Genomic DNA, 275 nt, shown 5'->3' on the forward strand with positions numbered 1-275 from the left:
GCGGGGCGGCCGGGCCGCCGCTCCCATTGGGCCCCTCGGGCGCCCGGCGCCGGCCAGGTGAGGGGCGGGCCCGCGCCGCCGCGGACTGCCCGTCCCGGCGTGCCCCGCGGCGACTGCCCCCCCACTCCACCCCAGCGCGCTGCATTCTGGGCCGCGGCGCGCCGCTTGCCGTCCGGCCCCGCGTGCGGGCCGCACAGGCGTGGGACGCCGGCGGCGCATGCGTGGTGGACCCTCCCGCCTTTCCCCCTTCCCGGCGGCGGCGGCGGCGGCGGCGG

Source organism: Phacochoerus africanus, chromosome 10, assembly GCF_016906955.1.
Source record: "Phacochoerus africanus isolate WHEZ1 chromosome 10, ROS_Pafr_v1, whole genome shotgun sequence".
NCBI lineage: Eukaryota > Metazoa > Chordata > Mammalia > Artiodactyla > Suidae > Phacochoerus > Phacochoerus africanus.